Source organism: Orbicella franksi, chromosome 7 (assembly GCF_964199315.1).
Source record: "Orbicella franksi chromosome 7, jaOrbFran1.1, whole genome shotgun sequence".
Classification (NCBI taxonomy): Eukaryota; Metazoa; Cnidaria; class Anthozoa; order Scleractinia; family Merulinidae; genus Orbicella; species Orbicella franksi.
The window spans coordinates 8,758,644-8,773,352 of NC_138151.1; the positions used below are offsets into that span (position 1 = coordinate 8,758,644).

Sequence of the window (14,709 nt, forward strand, 5' to 3'; positions counted from 1 at the left end):
TTTAATTGACAAGGGTTTGCAACAAAGCTTGCAACAAAAGCGACTGAATGAAGAAGAAAAGCAGTAAACAATTTCCCGTAGAAGATGCAAAAACCGACACAATTTCGTTCAGAAAGTAAAAACGGCGTAAAATTATGTGTAGCATTTCAATAAAGTTTGTTACTTTTCCTTGTTTTGACCTTTTATACCGCAGAGAATTTGATCGACGCGCAACACACTGGCAACACAACGTAGTGCTTGATGAACACTGGAGTCCTCGTTATTGACAGTAAACTCTTGCTTCCTTTGACTTCCACAAGGCATATGAGGTTTAGCAGCTCTATTTCTTCGGATCTTCCATCGAACTTTTATGATCTTTCACAATTTCCCAGAGTAAAGACGGCTTTAGAGGAGATTCTGCGAGGAATATTTCGCAAGTAAACTCCATCTCGCTGTTTCATTCAATTGAAAAAGTGAACACGCGTCAAAAATTTTCCCGCCTTTTCATATCATGACTTCGTTTAGATCAAACTGAAATGACCTCATCATCCACTGTGCTCCCATAACGATTGCCACATACCTTCTAATGAGGACCCCCTGAGGACCGCGATTCGGAAAATCTTTAATCCGTAAACGAGATCACAAAAGACTAAGAGATGTTTCAAATGCATTGCGATAAGCGAAGATAAACAAAAAGTGAAGGATACTCTTTTGATATTTATCAACTGAAGTGGAATATAAATATTATAAATATCAAATAAGGGACCATTTTGATTTTTCAATTGGGTGCCATAAAGCCAAAACCAAAGCACCAGTCATCACCCAGGCCTCAGACAATCATGGACACCCGTGGACTCAGGCAATCCAGTGAACCAATCTAAACCTGAAGCAAATACGCGTAGCTGACACGAAGCACGGGAAGACGTGAGGGAATTAGTCACGATTGGTTTTGGTTTTACTTCTGATTAGATGAAAAAGGGGCGCGAGATTTGTAAGCTAATCTCTGAACGTAGTAATGCTTAATCAAATGCGAACATCGACATGCAGCCAAGTGAAAGCTGACATGATTTATTTTTTCTGGGTTTTTTAAACTATAAGAAGAATTAGATACCAGACAAGGTCTAACAAGAGCGAGAAATAGAAACAGCGCCAATTTACAAAGGAGCAGAAACAAACTTTGAAAAGAATCCATACTTCCATTGGCTAATCAGGGCAAAAATAACGTATCGTAGATATATCGATAGATATTGCGTGAGATTGGTTTCCCTTTAAGGTTAATTAGATTTCCGACCAGATTATCCCAGACAGTTGTTCTCACCGCAGATTAAATTTCCCGCACTTACATTAACAGGATCAGTTGGTCTTTCCCGAGTAAAAAGGGTAAGTCTGCACACGAACCAAGTGGCCCATCAGGCCGGCGCTTATCCCGGTTTCTGTAGAATGAGGCGACTAGGAGTTCTACTTTCCCTTGGAGGGGATACTAATCCATCGTAAGGCTACCCCTAACATTAAATTTGCCGGTACCCATTTTTACACCTGGGAGGAGAGAGGCACTGTGAGAGTAAAATGTCTTGCCCAAGAACCCTGACCGCTCGATCCGGAGTCGAGCGCACTAACTATGAGGCCACCGCGCCTCCCCGTCTTTCTAGTAGCCAGCTTGGAATTAAAATGTTGTTTAGCTCATATAGTCTGTTTAATATAGGAAATTTAAAATGCCACAACAACTGAGGAGTGAGCCTTTCCAAGGAACTACAGTAACGGCAATTGCCTTTTAAGACTCCAAGCCTGTGAACAGGCTCTCTAGTCGAGGATGGGGGCGAAGAGAAAGCGGGAAGGAAGATGATCGACCCTAAACAACTTCACTCGCAGGGAGTTGCCCTTTCAGCCGCGGTCAGACACTTCCAGCTGGAGCCTGTTCACAGGCTTAAGGCTCCCAATGACACATCACTAAGCCCTCTTTCTATCTCTTCCCCCAAACCCTACCACAGGAGGACAGTTCAAGGCAATTTCGGCTAAGAAAAATGAATTATTTCGTTATGAAGTTTTCAGAATTAAACGTGACATCTTGTTCATCGTACTGTGGCTGAAATGTCGCATCAGCTAAATCAATTAAAATTCAATAAAGATGCGGTGAAAAACCAACATCATTGTTGTTCATTGCCTTTCCGGCAGTTTAACACCGGAAATTCAAGGTATCATATGTCGAATTTCCCCTTTGTTCAGAACCGCCAGAACGGTCCCGCAAATATGTTTTCTTAAAGTGATTAAGCGTTCCAGAATCCTTAAGGTCGGCACACACGAGGCTAAGGGACAAGTCCCTGCGACTCGTCACCGCAACAAGCCGCGGGGACAAGTCCCATCTTGTGAACTGGCCATTTTTGCTCCTAGTCGCAGGGACCAAACTTTGGTACCTCCGACTAGTCCCACGAATTCAAACCAGTTTGAATTTTTGGGACAAGTCCCTGCGACTTGTTCCTCAAAACGCTTCGTGTGAACTGTTCGAGGGACAAGTCCCTGCGACCAGTTCCTTCGTGGAAACTCTTCAGTGGACTAGTTGCAGGGACTAGTCGTAGTGACTAATCCCCTCGTGTGTGCCGACCTTAAAGATTTCAAGTGCTACCTTCAAAAGCAGTAGCAATCCGGTACGCAGTGATCTGCTTACCCCAGGGAGAGCGGTGTTATAAAGAAAACACACCACTTGAGTAATTTTGTAGGAACACTAACAATTGTGGACATTTGAAAGTAGCTTTGAAGCCGGATCCTTATAAAGCAATTTTGAAAGCTCGATTAACTCTCTAGATTTTTCTTTAGTGCTCACTATTTTAAAAAATGCATGCTCTACCCACCTATATTTGGAAACGAATACGTCTCACTAAATTAGGTGGTGAATCTACCGCTAACTGGATGAGCTAAAAAAACATGACTAACGTATTTTTAGTTATAATTGAGCAAGATTAGGTTTCCTGAAAATTGAATTTAAAGTAGTTCTTAGGACGATGCACGTGTCAAAGGAGATTAGCAGTGTTATTAATGACTAAATGCTGACTATCCGCGCAGATTTAAGTAAGAAAAAGTATTGCTATCGAGTTAACTCTGCAAAGTTGGAAAAATATGGAAATAATTACATCGAGCACGAAATCTTAGAATTCAGACGTCATGGATAACAGGGCTACTCAGTGTTGTGCTCCGGACCTTTTTTTCACCTTCTGTTTTCTTTAGATTGCAGAGGAAATCTCTTTTTAAGTTGTATGGTTGTGTGGTTTTATTTCAAACAGAGTCTGACAGACTCAGTCTGTATCTCTTACATAACAGAAGGAGTCTATTAACAGTGACCCAAGGAGATAACAAACCCAAGATTATGACCCTACGTATCGAAAAACACATCAATGCTGGCACTAGTATTAGACTGACTGACTGTTAATCTGCACTGTTATAATACAGCAGCAGCATCAAAGCTGCGAGTAAAATCCGCGCGTCTTATCAATCTGCAGTTGACGGTCTTGACGCCTTCAAGTCGAGGGTTTGGTAAGCGGTGTGGGAACAAGCATCGTGGTGTTTGCGTCACGACCTTCAGTGCGAGTTTGTAAACTTTAAAGTCAGCATCAAGGTAAGAAAAGTTGTTATAGTACTGTATAAATCCACTTTTATCGAACTACTCTCGGTGCTTTCGCCAGAAGACTGAAGTATCTCAGAAATCTGTGCCCTTAGGTTAGCGGCTAGCTGTCTATGCCAAGGTCTACTATTGTCAAAGAGTAAAAACTCTTTATTTGAAAAACGATGATTCCGCAATTAAGGTCCTGAAACTGTTACTTAATAACGTGTCAGTAAAATAGAGTTCGTTTGGTCGAAATCAGGAAGACCTCGTTGCTGATTGGGCTAACCAGGAGAAAAGTTTCAAAGTGTAATGTCCCTGTATTGCCACGTAATATGAATACGGTCGTAAAACATTGCCATTTGACAGTGATTTGATTGTGCTTATCGCTATTTCTGTCTCGCATATTAGCTCGTCATTTCAAAAACGTTGAAATTTTCGCCGAAGATCACTGAGCTTTTGTGGTTACAAAAATGTCGGTTGTGCACGTCCTTTTTATTCTGTTTTTTTTAATTGCGTGGAACATGTTAATGTTGTCTTACATAATGCCCATGTGAACTCTGACCAAGAAATGAAAGCGCTACATTTGCCATTTATTTTGGTCTTCCAAACAAAAGCATGAAAGATTTTTAAACGATTATCTTATTCAGTTAGACTTCTAATGATGTTCTGTGATCGGTAGAAGGCGGTGACAGTCATAAAAGCATTTGTTCTTCGTCTCAAAAGGAAAATAAAAACGTTCTCAAGCCAGAGTATTTCACCGATCTAATTTCTCAGTTGCATGATATTTCACCGCTTTAAATTTAGAACAAAACCATGACTTGCGGTTTTTAAAACTTTCTAAGTATGCATTCCATGCGAAGCACTGTGGATTGACCGTTAGCACGTCGAGGAGAGGGTTACCAGAGGAGAGGTCAAAATTGGTATCTAGCCATCATACCTCGAGTTGCATTCTAATTGGGCGTGACATGTTACGGTCGCGTGCCTCTGGGCTTCATCCAGTGGCATGGTAGATAGCAGAATACTGTTTCTTTTTCCTCGAGAGAAAAATGTGGCGGGATACGCAAAGCAAAGTGATGATTGTCGCGAGTGAAGCCTTAGCCTGCGTAGCAGGCGTTTCCGAAAAAGCGCCCAGAGAGAACGAAACTGTCAGCGAGTGCAAAAAATAAGTAGCAGGGGGAAGGCGTGACCCGCTCGCTCATACCCTCCCCGCTTCTCCCCAATTTTTGCTCACCACACGCGCTCATTCGCTCACTCACTTGCTCGCTCACTTGCTCGATCTCTCCGCCTGCTAAGCAGGCTAGTGAAGCTTGCGCATGAACGCCTTCGGAGCGCGGTTTCTTTGTAACTTCGATCAGGGGATTGAAAAAGAACTCCTGATCGCATTTTATGCTCTGTTAACTGAGTTATTTCAGTCTCGGAGGTCAATTTTTAGTGTGGAACGTTCGTGTCATGAAGGTGGGGAGGGTGCTAGTCTGTCATTTAAACTATTCTAATGATGGTAGCCTGCGTAACCACTGGTAACTGGCGGGATTCCGAGCGCGAGTGCTTTTGTGTTGGCCGCGAAGTCGTGCGTGAACGCGAGAGGCAAAAACGTGAGAGGATTGATGAAGAGTCGAGTGGTTCCGCCACTAAAAATCTCTCTCTCGGTCACGAATCCCGCCAGCTGCGCAAGCTATAATGATGGCTCCGATTAATTAACCAATCGATCGATATCGTTTGCTATCGATTATCGACTTCATCCATACCGTTCATATCCGTATTTATCTAAATGTCAGCGCATGATCGATGCTTGTCGTCCAGACCTAAACAAAACTACTCTCCCTCCCTTCTCCTCGTTAAAGCCATAAACCCTACAACCTCGACAAATGTTTTAGTCTGTCCACAGGCTCAACGAACTCAAAACAAAATAGGGAGTCTGTGAACAGACTACAAATGTTCGCCCACCAGAGCGCAATGCTTGCCAAGAAGCGCACTGTAGGCATGAAAGTACAATGCTTGCAAGCGGAATTTTGGCGCCATTTCTACTAGTAGCTGGTAGTGTCACACAGTGCAACAAAGGCCACCAACTGTTTGAGCTTAGCTAAAGGTTAAAATATCATCTTTCTTGAAGATGAGTTGGCTTTCCCTCGAGAAAGTATCGTTCTCGCGGAAACGACCATTTTGCGATAAATTAACTCACTTAAAATTCCCGCAACCGGTTTCTGTGGTCTGTGGTAACCCGTTTTGGTGTGAAATAAGGAAATTATCTTTTCCGGTTCAAGTCTGTAAAGAATTTTTGTTTTGTTTGCTATAAACTTCATGCTGATTTTTGAGCCTCTGATAAGCCGATAACGGAAACATCAACTTCCTCAAACATTTCAAATATGGGTGACTAAAATTAGCCTTGATATTATACAACCATCACTCTTTTCTTAGCAAAACCGCATTAGCAAAGATTAAAGGGAATGGAAACCATAAGATCATCTGAATTAAATTATATAATCTTTAACGCCTTTGATATCACCTTGATCACAGACTGTTAATTGTTTGTTTCCGAGTTGTTTATCCAAACCGACAAATGGCAATATCAATATTTATTCTTAAGCTGATTAAAAACCGGGTTTCGCGTCATGGAAATTTTGTAGAATTCTTTGGTCAAAGTTCTGATATTATACCAAAGCTGTCTAACTGCGGACAAGTTTGATTTGTGTCTTGAATTTCTCTTTTAGTTTTGTTGTCTAAAAAGAAGATGAACTTTAAATCTTAAAAAAAAAAATAGCAGTTTTAAAATTATTCCTTCAGTCCATTTTTGTACCCTTGCAGCTGAAACACATATTGAGATATTTCCATACATGGGGCAAACTGATTAAAACTCGTGATTTACCAACCAAAACTTATATAATAATATGGCAATTACTCCTTCAGAAAGGTACCATGAACGCCTGGAAAAATACGAGCTACCGCCATCGATTGCGCGAATTTAAACACGGGCTAGAAGAGGGATAAAAAATTTTGCTTCAGATGCAATGCTATCACGTTTAAACAACAGTTTAGTCGCTTTTAGTTTGGGATATGCTCTGAACCATTGCTCTCATTTTATTTGGACGCCCTGCTGTCGAGCTGATTGTACTCCCGTGTAAGGCAAGGCAGCTCATTTGAAAGTCACTCAAGAATCACAACAAATTCCTCACAGCAGGCCCGAAACCAAAGCCACAAGCTAGGAACTAGAACTTGCGTGAAGGTGCTGCCGGTCGGTCGACTAAACGACTCTTTTTTCAAAAGCTTTTAAGTTGCTCTTGACGTTATTATCAGCGCCTAAAATATTGCCATTGAACAGGTAAATTACAGTTTCATAGCGGTTTTATGTAGCATAACGAAGTTGATCAGCTGTCTAAAGTGGTTTATTTGAAAGCAAAGAGGCATTGTTTAACAGACACGTTTGTTTCGGGCTGCCGCGGTGACAGAACGGAAATTGTATGCACAAGCTGTTGGTGGGAACGTCTGGTTCGCCTAATTTTATTATCCTGTTTATGTGTGCAATGCAGAAAGCTACGGTTCTAGACAATTTTTTTGTTTTATGACAGGGTAATCTACGTGGATTTGGTACAGCTTACAGCACTGCACACGAGGGCTCCTAAAGATCAAAGGTAAGGCTTTTTTGTCATTGAAGTTGCAGTGCTTCATCGAGCATTACAATGTTTGATGGGATACACTTGCCGGCTGAAAGCAAGCGAAACAGAAGCGTTTATCCAACTCGTTTTATCTCCCCATTACATCTTACACTTTATACCTTAATTAATTTGAGGATAATAAACGATCAGACGATTACTGTATTGCCGGAAAAGAGATAAACGAGAATATCTTGAAGAAAGAAAAGCTTTCCCGTCGTTTCAGTCAACACTGTATTATAAATTAAAAGTATTCCTTTTCTGCAACTGCTTGGTATTTGTCGTGAAAAGCAGCGAACTTAGCCACAACCCCAAGAAAAATCTCAAGAAGATAGTGCCCTCGTTCAATGTTCTTTTTAGTTTGTTAAGTCCATGTAATAAAAGTGATAAGGAATTCAATAAGTGGCGATCGTTTACTTCGATGATGTTTAATGGTATTTAATAGACGCAAATATATTGCGGTTGTGGTGGTCTCTATCTGTCTGCATCAATTTCGCGCTGCTCGTATTTCGTGATACACTTACTGCCCGTATCTTGTAATGCACACGGATGATTTTGAGGTTTCATGGTGTATTTTAGCCTTCTTCCGTGAGAAACGAACGGTACAATTCTGAAGCTGGTGATCAGGCAAGTCGCCCGGATAGCACTGATAATCTAGAGGCATTTAGGTAAGATAACGGCATTTGTTAAAATTGAATGAAAAAAAGGACGTTTTCGTTAAATCAGGTAAGATTTTCAAAAAGGCTTTTTGTGTGATCATAGCTCAGAAACAAAATGCTTTCTACCAAGTACAATTTATTTGTACTTGACACTTCGCTTGTACAGGCCCTGTACAGTAGGAAGACCGGTTTGCAATGTCTTTATATTTCTAACTCGGGTACTCTCCAATTCTGTTTTTCGCTTGTTAACACTACTTTAGCACGTCTTTTTAATGAGACCGTCCGTTTCTGTTATGAGCTTGTGTGTGTAGTGTTTCCCACGGTGTAACCCACGCAGCAACTTGAACAATCTGAACTCAAACTAAAAATCAACTAAACGATAAAGAAAACTAGTGCAATGTGAGCACAAGTATTTCTTGACGTTTTCCAAGATATCACGGGGAAAAAAAGGCCTAACCGATCATTAATTGGAAGCGTACCCGTTATCTACTGTACCTCGATCTGTTTCATCTCTTTTCTAATAGACTTGAAATAATTGAGCGTGTCTGGGCAAGATATCAGATCTAAATATATCTGAACACATCTGTCATAAAAGCAAAATTATCCTTCCAACGAAAACACGAGCTTTATTACTGACTGACTCTACTGCCTACTGTCCTTGGTGCGTCAATTCCATCCCAATACTCAGGCAGGGTTAGCTCTAATGTTATTGCAGACGTGCCTCTCTGCATCTCAGCTGCTCATTCATTTCAACCAGACCTCCCTGCTGTTCACAGGTAAAACTCCCACACACATGTACAATGAGTTCGTCATTTCAAGTCAAAATTTCGTAGCCGTTTCCATGGTTGCTTTAGTGGCGCACAACGAACTACGTTGGGACCATCAAGGCCTCAAAGACAAATAAGCATTTTTAAAACGTTTTTTCTAGTTGATGACAAATTCAAATCTGTCCCTTCTCCCAATAGCAATGCCTCAACTTGTACTTCACGGCGATTTCCGTATAAAAATTTGCCAGCCGGCTGATTTATACACACAAAATATATTTGGGGTGAGGATCTAGGGCCATGTCAGCACTTCAGTATGGAAGTGAAGGTGTTGTGGAGACGATGTGGATGTCGCTCGGTTGATTTATTTATACTTGAACAAGCATGACTTTTTTTCGGCATTTCACTGTTAAGAAAACAAGGCTCTCCCTGCCAAAGGCGACCCAAGCGTTCAATGTTATCCTTTTTTTTCCCACTTTTATGCGAACGTTCAGCCTAACGTGACATATGGCATTCACTATTACATAACGACCGAATTTGACTACGCGAAACGTGACTCTGGCCTTGTAGCATATGGAGGTGTTGTGTTACAACGGTTTGAATTTATAAAGGTTTGTATGAGAATGCGGCGGCTTTGCTTGGAAAGTCAATTATTCTTACATTTTGTGAGTAAAATCTACTTACCCTGTTACTGTGTTGTATTCTTTGTTGTTTGCCTGCTCCTCAGGCCGATCTAACGCGATTTCGGCGAGTTATCGTTCTGTGGGTTTCTACTACTAAAAGAAAGTCTTTCTTTTAGTAGTGGAGCTTGGGTCACCTGTGTCCCTGCCTGCTGAGAGGTTGTCTTGCTCATATATTCTGTGGGTTGCTTATATGGATGCAACATGTAAAAGTGTTTGTAGAGAGAATGTGTCTTCGCAACGAAATTTCTTGTACACCGCGGGAAAATAAAGGGTTCTGAAACCGTCTTTAAGTTAATTTCGTCCGAAAAAAAAATTGATTCCCCACGAAAACAATACACCAGCTTTCCATTAGTGACGTTAAAATGTTGCTACTTACCGGAAATATTGGAAAAGAGTATAAAGTTCGTAACCTGTTTTGTTTATCCGATTGACGAAATTCCCGCCATTTTTTCAACCATGGAGCCTGGCGCACAGCCAAAACTTGCGCATGCCTATTACGTTTTTCCGCTCTGATTTTCGAGATGCACTGCCTTGACCTCCTTGATGTGGTGATGAAAAGCTGCCTCGTCCCCAGTCGCCTGCGCCAAAGAAAATGAATTAAAAATTAAGGCCGTTATTATAATTGGACATGTTTGGAACATCTAAATGCGGGAGAGAAACGGCCTTTATCCAGACAAAACGCCATGAACAAGAAAACTATTTCTTCTTGTCAACGATTAAGAGGCGAAGCTACTTTTCATCGTATCTGCGAAGAAAGAAATAATCGTTTGCACTTCCCTATTGGCGCGTGTTCATCTTTGAATTATCACTAAGAGAAAATTTAAGCTGTACACTACAAAAATTTCTAATCGCGTTCTCCTAACTTCCCGAATCAAGACAAGTCGATTTGTTGCTGTTAAGGGAGCTCAGACACGGTATTTTGAGTTATTTTGGACACAAACAAAATTACTGTTAAATTGAGATTAGGGTTCCATTCATATCATATTCTCTTGATTGAAGTAAACCTGAAAATAGTAGTTTACTAAGAAAATAAAACAAAGTGATAATAAAAAGCCATAAAGAAACAAGGATGGTTATGGATGGAGAAGATTAACACGGATTACAAACGAAGAACGTGAAAAATTTAAACTAAACTTTTCAAGCCGTGCAAATCGTGACTTAGCTACTGCGCGCCGGAAACAGTCTCAATGGAAAATCCTCAGCATCCTCTCTGACACACACAGGGCCCCACTTCCAGGAGCGATTACATTGTGCAGGGGAGTAAAGACGACTTCCTGTTTGTTTTTCCTACCCATAAAACTATAATCCGGCCTGTTTAATTTGCTGGTTCAGCTCGGATCACTGCACTTTTCTGTGAAGCTTTCGGCGTGGCGCCCGCTTAACACATTTAGCGGAAATGGTTATGTTTTCGATAGCGAGTTAACACTCTTGATCGCAGCGTGACGAAACGACACTATCTGAAGAGAAACCCTGCTGTCTGAAAAAACTGTTAAACTGACCTCCTAAAATTTCGGAAGCAAAGCCAGCTTGCGCGTGCGTGTTACTCGTGCACGGCACCCGTTCTAACAAACACCCTCGCCAACGTGTGTCCGGCGAGAACTGAACGAAAGTAAACGGCAACTTATTGGTTTAATTAAGTGACCGAGTAATGGTACCATTCAGTCTGTGATCTTTACCTATTTGTCGTCAAAGTAAGCTTCAGCTAGGAATCTATGGGTTACATTCCATTTCGTTTGATCAAGCTGACAAGCTCTGCACCAAACTAAGCATGATCACTGAGACGAAAATTCCTGCTACTGGGACAAATAGGGTTGAAATTTCCTAGGGTGGTGTCGTGAATAAAAACAAATATCCAGGCAATCTCATGATCTTCAAGGTTGAAACACCGTTCATAAACCGCTGACTCAATAACAACTGCAGGAGTCCATTAGTGAGAGAATATTGCAGCGAGAATTCCAGATAGTCTATTTTTGGGGTATCATGTCCAGCGAAATGTAAGCGCTTTCCCCAGTTTACAGCATTCGCCTAACTTAGCTGTTTGATCTGAAGCCTCTCCACAATGAAACCAGTCTTTACAAAGCCCTTCCGTGTGCAAAATCCCATTCAACCAACTTTAGCGACTGTTTGTTTGTAAACTGGCTTTACAGCTTTATTACCAAAAAAGAGTTAATTCTTCAGCTTAAAATTTCAACTTTAATCTTGGCTGAGAGCAAAAGAAGACAGTGTTAACGGCAAGCAGCGATAAGATAGTAGCCTTCATTGATTAGTTTTACCAGAACACCTGCGTGCTTTATGCTCGATTTTGCCCGCTATTAATCGTCTTTTGTTAGAAGATAAGAAATCCGATTAAAGAGGCCAGTTCATCAGCATTTAAAAATGAATAGCACACCACGCTTGGTTTGCTCTGTGGTCAGCGTGTTTTGGTTTCAGGAGTCGTGGTGAGCTGGTCCCAGCTCGCAATACTTCTACCCACGGGACACCGTTTGTGTGAGTTAAACAATAATTGTATCTGTTTGCCAGAGAGGACGTCTTGGTTGAATTCCAGACTGTAGAAAAACAGCAAGCTTTGCCATAGAGCTGCAGTTATTAGTTGGAGAGCGGTACTGTTTCCAAATTCCTTCGCAGCAAACTTTGTTCGACTCAACGCGCACTCGACGCCATCAAAGGTAACATTGAACTTTACGCATAGTTGACTTGCTTAGTTTATAATCAACTCTTTCAGAAAAGGGTTCAGCTAGGTTCGATTTCGAGAGCTCGAAAGAGAAAACTTTGACAGTGCGTTTTCGTTCACTGTAACTAAGTTACCACTCTTAGGACCTAATAGTGCTGAACTGAGTTGTCGTGGAGTTTAGGCTGGAGTCATGCGACAATTTGATCACCCGTCAAAGTCACGTTATTCTTTAAGATTTATTGTCTCACGCCTTATGTCAGTATGTTAGCATTAGCTCGTTGGCAATTTCCATGCTGAAGGTCTTACGGTCTCGTTAATGCGAACCACTAACATTCCGCAGTCCGACGAAAATAGTTGAAACTATTTTAAGCGTGGGTGCAAAATGGCCCACTCATTAAGAAAGAATCATGATTAAAATCAATGCCTTGGGGTCACACTTGCTCTTGAATTAGAAACAGCTATAATCAGTGTGTTACAGGCCAGGTTAAGGCTGTGTAGAAGAATGTAAACTTGAGAAAGACGCGCTGTTTCGTTTAGTTTTGCCATTAAGCGTGAGTTTACATGTCCTTTTCAAACTCAGCTGTTTATCAGCGTGTAAATTAAGGGAGTTTGCGGTATACTTCATAATTCAGTTTGTTTACTTAATCAACTGTAAATGGCTATTATTCTTTTGCGGTTTGTTTTGTTGCTCTGTTATATTATATTTTTGGCAGGATTTAATCTTTAGCACGAATAAATTTTCCAGTTCTTTGCACAAGAGGTCAGCAGAAAAAAATAATGCTCAGTTCATTATGTTTGTAACTTTGCCATGATGAATCTCGAAAGCAAAGACGGATACTCTATGCATGTGTCATATTAACGTCAAATCGTTATACGCACATCAAATGTTTAGTCTCGGACTAATTATGACACGAAAACTAATGGGGACTGATCTTAGCAGGCCCTCAGGCAATGCAAAACACGAAAAAAGAAAAGAACAGAAAAATGCCGGCGGAAATATCTGACACTCGCACGCTTCCAGTATGCAACTGAGCTGCATTAACTTAAAATTAACTTTTACAATTTGTCACAGTTCATTTTAGAAAGCTCACCATGTTAGGGAAGGAATAGTCTACCGTTTTACGGAAAAAAAATCGCAAAAGTGCCGCTAAAAAAATAAACATTATTGAAATTTTATTGTAAACCACACTGTATATTGACGTTGTTTAACGAGCGCTAAATGAACTTGACATTCAATTGATCTCCTTTTAATTGTTTCTTTTGCTGCGCAGTGTTGCCACAACCTCTAGGAAATTCAAAGTTTCATTGTAAAGGATGTCATTTACAAAAGAAAGAAAATTGTGAAGTCATTTGTGAAAATCAACTGTGTTTGAACGCGCCGTTTTGACAGCCCGTAATGGCCAATTGAGGATTGTAATCTTCGGTAATCAATCTGGTAATCAATTTTAAGCATAAAAGGCGTACCCCATTGTCTTGTCCGAGATTTCTAGAACAAGAACTATGTAAAAAAATTGAAACTATTTCGAGGTTTTTAGAAGGTTGGTTGATAGCATTAGAGGTAGTAGCGTCTTTGGTAAAATCTGTAAATTTGTGAATGACTTCTTCAGATACTTCCAGCGTGTTGGTTCGATCCGTTTTGCACATGGAGTGAAAAGGTATCTATTTTTGATAACGGATAATTGCATGAACGAATCCTGCATTTTAACTAACTTGCAAGTAAAAGCAGATAGAATTAGAAACTCCCAGTTGCTGAACTGAAACTTCGATATCAAGTTTTCACTTTTCAGACTTTCTTTTTTTCTGATACATTAACTACCGTATTTTCTCGTGATGTTTAAAATCACTTTCAATTAGAGAGAAACCTCAAAATAACTACTTAAACAAATGATTAACCTAAAGGAACACTTGTAGTTAAGATGATCTTGAGAGGTATGAGTCAAATTTCGAGGGACATCAATGTTTGTCTTATTTTACCCTAGCAGTATAAAATTAATTAATTTTTTAAAAAACTTCAGTATAAATATTAAAACATTTCGATGTTTCTAACATAATTTTCGAGGCAAAAGTGAAAATATTGAGGTGACACAAGGATTTGAATAAATGAAAAGCATAATTTACAATTTTGTTTTTGTTTTTGTGCATGTTATATAAATAACTTAGCGCGGATGGAATCTGCTTGCACGTTCAAAAATGATCTGCGTTTGAGTCTGAATTCGTTTATTATTTGTTTAGACTGAAATAACTTTGCGGTGAGTCAAGATAAGTTTCTATATTCTTATTACCTCCTGCTTGTCAATGTATCGGAATTAGAAGGAAAAAATTAGATTTTGATCATTTCCTCTTCGGTTTAAGCGACATTACCAATCGTGAAGCGACTTATACGTTACTATGTGCTGAAGCGTTTTCTGTTTCAGTGTCTGAATTATTAAAACCATGCGTGGAATGTGCGAAGACTGAAACAGAAGTTGCAAAGTTCGCGTCTATATTTAGCACAACCAACAACGGACTGTTGGCAAAGTCGCAATCTGATTGGCTACGATGGAAAGAAACGTCAATCATTACCGAGGTCTGTCAATATCACGCGCGCGTCTACAGACCAAAATAACCCAATGAACTCCGTGTGAAGAAAACAAAACTACGTTAGAGAGAGATCAAATCTTCTGCTCCGTGGCTTTCATGAAGCTTGAAGGCTACAACTTTCGCCAATCAAA

The 14,709-nt window shown here is 40.4% G+C and overlaps 1 protein-coding gene across 4 annotated transcripts in view; it reads left to right on the top strand.

Annotated features, from left to right (window-relative positions):
• Positions 1-1,323: 1,323 nt before the first annotated feature.
• Positions 1,324-14,709, top strand: part of LOC145493348 (protein Wnt-4-like) — a 34,330-nt gene continuing 20,944 nt past the window's right edge. Inside the window, exons 1-2 of one of the 4 annotated variants that reach the window (XM_081472806.1) lie at positions 1,324-3,586; positions 7,138-7,889. The gene's annotated coding sequence lies outside the window, so the exon portion shown is untranslated. Of the gene's footprint in view, positions 7,890-14,709 lie in introns of all 4 variants that reach the window. The other 3 variants (XM_081472808.1, XM_081472805.1, XM_081472807.1) reach the window with 3 other exon arrangements.